Source organism: Ruditapes philippinarum, unplaced genomic scaffold (genome assembly GCF_026571515.1).
Source record: "Ruditapes philippinarum isolate M1 unplaced genomic scaffold, ASM2657151v2 ctg309_1_1_1_1, whole genome shotgun sequence".
Lineage (NCBI taxonomy): Eukaryota > Metazoa > Mollusca > Bivalvia > Venerida > Veneridae > Ruditapes > Ruditapes philippinarum.
The window spans coordinates 368,713-375,316 of record NW_026851797.1 but is presented as its reverse complement, the minus strand read 5'-3'; positions in this window follow the sequence as shown (position 1 = coordinate 375,316).

The window sequence follows — 6,604 nt, the reverse complement described above, 5'->3', positions numbered from 1 at the left end:
ATTCTTGAAAACTCTGAACCAATAAAACAGCATCCATATAGAACAAATTCTGTAAAACAAAAGTACCTAAGACAAGAAATTCAGTATTTATTGGAAATTTGACTTTATTGAACCAAGTCAAAGCAATTACAGCTCACCATGTATTCTTGTACCGAAATCAAATGGAACATATAGAATGTGTACAGATTATCGTAAAGTGAACTCTGTAACAAAAACTGATTCATTTCCTATACCAAGAATTGATGACTGTATTGACAAAATTGGAAAAGCAAAGTATGTAACAAAGTTTAATCTTCTAAAAGGATTCTGGCAAGTTCCACTTACTGATAGAGCTAAAGAAATATCAGCCTTTGTAACACCAGACGGCTTGTATCAATATAAAGTTATGCCATTTGGTATGAAAAACTCACCAGCAACTTTTCAGAGGCTAATAAACATGGTAATATCTGGTCTACACGGATGTGACGCATACATTGATGACGCAATCATCTACTCTGATGAATGGGAGGAACATCTCAAAACCATACGAGCATTCTTTGACCAACTTAGTGATGCTAAATTGACAGTTAATCTTGCAAAAAGTGAATTTTGTCATGCAATTTTAACATTTTTAGGACATGTAGTGGGACAGGGTAAAGTTAAACCAATAGAAGCTAAGGTCAAAGCTATCTCTGAATTTCCTGTGCCAACTTGTAAAAGACATCTGATGCGATTTCTTGGTATGGCAGGGTATTATCGTAAATTTTGTAATAATTTTTCGGTTATTGCAGAACCATTGACAAATTTGTTAAAGAAAAGAAACAAATTCATTTGGAATGACAAGTGTCAAATGGCATTTGACAGCCTTAAAGCCATACTTAAGAGTGCACCAGTTCTCTTGGCACCAGATTTTAATCAAAACTTTAAGTTAGCTGTAGATGCTAGTGACAAAGGTGCTGGAAGTGTATTGATCCAAGAAGACAACAACGGTGTTGACCATCCTGTTTGTTACTTTTCTAAAAAGTTTAATGAACATCAGAAAAATTACTCTACTATAGAGAAAGAGTGCCTTGCTCTTATTCTTGCTATTCAGCATTTTGAAGTTTATCTAACTTCTTCAAAGTTGCCTGTTGTTGTCTTCAGTGATCACAATCCCCTCACTTTCTTGCATAAACTTAAAAACAAAAATCAAAGGTTGTTGAGGTGGAGCTTATTTTTGCAAGAATATAGTCACATTAAAGGGAAAGATAATTTGATCCCTGATGCACTTTCACGTGTCTAAAACTGTTATTTGCAGTATTTTAAATTTAACATTTAGAATACATGTATATGATATGATTGATTTTTTTTTTGTTGTTGTTGTTTGCTTTTGTTTGTAAAAGCATTTACATGATATGATTGGTTATGTTTTTGTTGTTGTTTGTAATACACATATATATGAATGTATAAAATTGTTTAACATTTCTCCTATGTTATTTGTAAGTTACATTGTTTGAATTTATGTAAAAGAAATATTCATTTCATTAATATTTCTTTTTCTTGAAGAGGGGAAGTGTTATATATATGCAACTTCAGTGTTGTTATATTTTCTGGTCCTTCGGGATTATTGATGCCAGCACTATAAAGTGTTGAGAATTGAGTACCGCTCAAGCCGGTGCTAGGGGGCGTGAGGGATGTTGCACTTATTCATTATCCCTCATGTACAGACTCAATCAAACCGAGTCTGCAATTCGTATGTTATTTTGTTGTGATTAATGCTTCCGAGGGATCACTTTGTTTCCAGAATTTTGTACTTCACAACAGCAGGTGTCAAGTGCCGTGTGGCAGCCGTAAAAAGTTGCCCCGTACTTCACTTCAGTGTTGTTATATTTTCTGGTCCTTCGGGATCATTGATGCCAGCACTATAAAGTGTTGAGAATTGAGTACCGCTCAAGCCGGTGCTAGGGGGCGTGAGGGATGTTGCACTTATTCATTATCCCTCATGTACAGACTCAATCAAACCGAGTCTGCAATTCGTATGTTATTTTGTTGTGATTAATGCTTCCGAGGGATCACTTTGTTTCCAGAATTTTGTACTTCACAACAGCAGGTGTCAAGTGCCGTGTGGCAGCTGTAAAAAGTTGCCCCGTACTTCACTTCAGTGTTGTTATATTTTCTGGTCCTTCGGGATCATTGATGCCAGCACTATAAAGTGTTGAGAATTGAGTACCGCCCAAGCCGAGTCTGCGATTCTTATGTTATTTTGTTGTGATTAATGCTTCCGAGGGATCACTTTGTTTCCAGAATTTTGTACTTCACAACAGCAGGTGTCAAGTGCCGTGTGGCAGCTGTAAAAAGTTGCCCCGTACTTCACTTCAGTGTTGTTATATTTTCTGGTCCTTCGGGATCATTGATGCCAGCACTATAAAGTGTTGAGAATTGAGTACCGCTCAAGCCGGTGCTAGGGGGCGTGAGGGATGTTGCACTTATTCATTATCCCTCATGTACAGACTCAATCAAACCGAGTCTGCAATTCGTATGTTATTTTGTTGTGATTAATGCTTCCGAGGGATCACTTTGTTTCCAGAATTATTACATGAATATAATTTATATATGACCAGTTGGTATTTCCAATATTATCATTGTTCTATTTTTAGAACATTAACTACATGTATGTACTAGAACTTTCTTAACTGTTGTAGAAAACTCATGCATTATATTTAGATAGAAACTTCTGGAATGTTCTTTATTGTTGAAGTTGCTAGATTATGATTACTTGAGAACATAATAGACCTTTCTGGAATTTTCTTAGTTAATATATATAAATTGACATTTTTCATTACCTTTACCTTTTAAGTCATCAGTGATCTTTAAGTCATCAGTTACCTTTTTAGTCATCAGTGATCTTTTAAGTCATCAATATATTTGGAGTATTATTCAACTTGGAAATTAAGTGATTTATTGGAGCTTGGATTATTAATTATTCTTGTGGATTTTATTGTGGGAATTTATTCTAAAGTGTTCTTGGATTTAACTTGGATTTGACTGTGCTATTCAAAAAGGATCATTCCAGGATCAGACTAGACATTTGTAATTTATATTTTTATTTGGACTTCAGGTATTTGTAAACATAATTTGTTATTTTATTTTTCTTTAATAATTTTTCTGTAATAAATTTGTTATTGTTACAAGTTTGTTGCTGGCTTTTCTTTCTCGTTACGCCTGGTTCGTAACACTTATTTAAACAAACTAAGAAAAACACGAATACCCAAGGCATATATCGTATTTTTATTGTTATTCATTTACAATATAAATATATCATACATACTGAAGTATTTGTGTCTTGCGAAAAAAAACATAATAATCTTAAATATGGCCTTCTCTAAAATACTGACAAAAAAGATTGACCCTTTATAATGAAAATAATTTTAAGCAAAATGTAAATTAAAGATACAGAATTAAATGTTTAAGTCTGTTTGCCAGTCAGAAGCGACATATCATATCTCATGCTCGTAAGCATCGTCTAAAGTATGATAAGCTCTCAAAGACAAGTTGTGTTTTCTTCTTGTCAATTAGTTCTTCTGAAATACATTACGTTTACAATAACTACTTGATAACATTTTGATTTGACTAGAAAATAATAATTATGTTACCCCTATCCTGCTAAAAGAGAAAGTTAAGAGCCAAATCAGCTTTCACACCTGTACAGTCTGACCAGACTCTATACTGTTGATAATTAACTCATTTCAAATATTTATCTTCATATCCCAAAAACAGATAAATTGAATGGCAAATTCTTTAAAGAAATGCAGAAAGTTAAGATGTTCTTCTATTGGTTTTATCTGTACTATTTTTAGTTACTGCATTTTGTTTACGCTCCCACACAAAATAACAGCATTAAAATGCGCATTTTAATCAATTGTGAAATAAATGAAAATACCAACTAACAAATAAAAGACTACATTATCTAGAGAAATTAATTCGAAAAAGGCATATTCAAGAATCGACTAATACTTCAATTTGCTTTTTGTTACGTTCTCAGCATGTAGCTTGAAGTTATCTTTTCGGTCCTTGGTATTAAACAACATGTTGCTTTTTAAACACTTGGGGCGTCGAAAAGTGCATCTTGTTTCTTGCGATAAGGAAATCCTTTGCTGCTTCAAGTTTTTATTGGCATGACGAAGCAATGTATTATAAAAGAAAAAATTCCAGTACTCCTGAATTGTCCTGGCGGCAACTCTGTTATACAAAAGGAAGTTTTACACATAATATTTAAAGTACAATTAGAGCACAAATCTCATCTCTGACATTAATATACGAGATCTTAAGTTAATTGTTCAAAAATGAACAAACATCATTTAAACATGCATTTACCTAGAAGGTTATTCCTTTTGTTCCAAATGTTATATAATTCAAAGTATAAATTAATGAAAATTGTGTTGTTGTTTTTTTTTCTCTTTTTCTTGTTATCGAAATTAACATTACACTTCCAAATAAAGCATTTAAAGAAAATTCAGACACTTGATTATGGTTTTCATTTCATACTTGCTTCTTAAGAAATGCAACTCTGATTTTATATCTTTTACAGTCATGTGTGATTGACCTAACGCTTTTTAGCTCTTAGCTTACAGTCATATTTTCAGAATAACATTACATTTTCCTGTTATGTGTATCCCAAAATGCTTAAGGCGGAAGTACATATGGTTTTCTTGCAACAAGGAAATCCATTGCAGCTTCACATTTTTTAAATAAATATTCCAAGAATCCTTAATTCTTAATTTAAGTGGTGACGATTTTGATAATATGGCAGGATGTTTTCTAGTTATATTCAGAGTACAAGTGCAAAAATCCTATTTTTGCTGTTTTCAAAGAATATACATTCTTCGTTATTTTTAAGATGGAACATGAACATAACTTAACCATGCTATCGGCTGAATAGTAAGTTCGTATAATTTTATAATGTCACATAATCCATGTATAAGTTATCTCTTTTTAGATGTCATTCTATTTGTTGAGATATAATAGAACAAACAAGAACATATTTTGAAAAACAGAAATCCTTTCAAAACATTTTAACATTTAGAAAATTCAAATTGATAAATTATATGACTGTTCGAAATCATAATTTTTTTTTTTTTTTTTTTGAGAAAAAAAGAACAATTTATTACGAATATTATTACAATGTTTCCTAGAAGTTATGCCCCACATTTAGGAATACGAAATCATTTTGACAATTTTAACATCTTACAGATCATGTATGTTTTGTGATTGATATTGTTACTGTGTGTATACCACACTTGCAAAAAATTATATATGTATGTAATTATGCAAATAAAACAATTTTCAAACCTCGAAGAATATGTAAAATGTGTACTGCAAATATTTGTGCACATTGTATTTAATCAATAAATTATATGCATTCATTTCTTATTGGAAAATATGACTTAGAATTTATAGAAAAAAAAATTTCTAATTACCTCCCTTTATTTACATGAAATGTTAAATTCTGTAATATCTTTATAAAAAATGTTTGCTGGAACTTACATTATTGATAAATCTTTATTTGAGCATCATATTTATGAAATAAAACCATGAAAAAAATGTGTTACAGGATCTTTAATGATCATGAATGAATAGAAAATGATCGATTGCTTAGTTTTGCGGTGCCTAGCGTTCAGCCGAGGGATTTTTGGTTCGAGTCAATACAGTGTTTTCTCACACAGCGCTAGCAATTAGATAGTCCAAGAAGTGGAGGTTATAGGGATTATTTTATTGTATGGTTAAAACGCATTGTACATACAAGCATAGTTATTATGTTAGAATTATGGAAAAAGATCATAGTATTTAATATTCATTTCAAATCAATTATTTGTAAGGAAGGAAAAATCAATACTCAAACCACAGTATGTGGTTTGTTTTGTTTTGTTTTTTTCTAAAAAAACAAGTGTATGTCTTGCTGAGATATAGACATTTGTTAAGGGCAAAAATTAAATCTGCTCTAAAATCAAGGCATCATCTCTATGTGTAATGGAGAATGAACATATATTTGTTTGTATTTTAAAAAAAAACTCCCAATGGCTCCTGGAAATTTTAAGGCAGAATTATCAGTTCTCATTTATGTGTCACAGCTGGCATTAATCTTTTTCTGAAGAAGTTATTGTGCAATGATTTAGTACATGATTGTCTTGCGGAGTTAAATTTTATCCTTTTTGCCAATGTTTTAACGGGACCGTCACGCGTTCTTGTTATAACCTGGTATTATGTATGCACAATGCATTACACATGACACGGTAAACTAAAACAAAAACAATGGATGCCGGAAGAGATAGCTAAAACGTGAGGCCGTTAGAATATTATACATGTATCTTTGAAGTATATACAAGCAGTAACTTTGCTTCTTTCTTATTTTGACATCTTTGACAACCGTAATTATAATATTCTTTGAACTAATCCTGATTTTTGCTACAACCTATTTATTTAGGTTTCCGAAGCCACCAAACTCTTAGCGGCAAAGTCATTTGAGAAACATCGTTAAGGTCCAGGCAGGGATTCAACCCTGGTCTCTCACGTAACAGTTCGACACACTCACCATGTCGCTATATACATGATGACCCAGCAGTGTGGGATGATTTGGATGAGATTCTAT